This window comes from Vanacampus margaritifer, chromosome 16, assembly GCF_051991255.1.
Source record: "Vanacampus margaritifer isolate UIUO_Vmar chromosome 16, RoL_Vmar_1.0, whole genome shotgun sequence".
NCBI classification, from domain to species: domain Eukaryota; kingdom Metazoa; phylum Chordata; class Actinopteri; order Syngnathiformes; family Syngnathidae; genus Vanacampus; species Vanacampus margaritifer.
Genome location: NC_135447.1, coordinates 18,079,581 through 18,080,059, shown reverse-complemented (window position 1 = coordinate 18,080,059; position 479 = coordinate 18,079,581).

Sequence of the window (479 nt, the reverse complement as noted above, 5' to 3'; positions counted from 1 at the left end):
ATCAACGGGACAACGTAGTTTCGTGTTTCAAATATTGAACTTTATTATTGACAGGGAAACAAAAAATTCTCCACATGTTTCTAAAATGGGGGAAAATAATTATGACTAAACTCCCACATTTCATCCCACTTACACAAATTAGGGGCTACGCACTGATCTGTATATATTACCGGATAGCCGATAACCCATACGCTCCCGTGCAAGATGTTGAAGCCAGAGGGCGGGCATTTTACCCCTCCCATCTCGCGAGCACGCGTACAGATTAGACATATGCAGGTTCTTTTCTTCTTCAGTTTTTTTTTTAAATTAATACTTCTATTGACACAATTCAACACAAAATTACACTCAAGAACATATCTTGCATAAGGAACCTGACAAAATCTCTGTTCATTTAAAGTTAAGTAAAATTAAAAAAAATAATAATAAAATAGAGCAGAGGTGGGCAATCTTGGTCCTTGAGGGGCGGAGTCCTGCAGGTT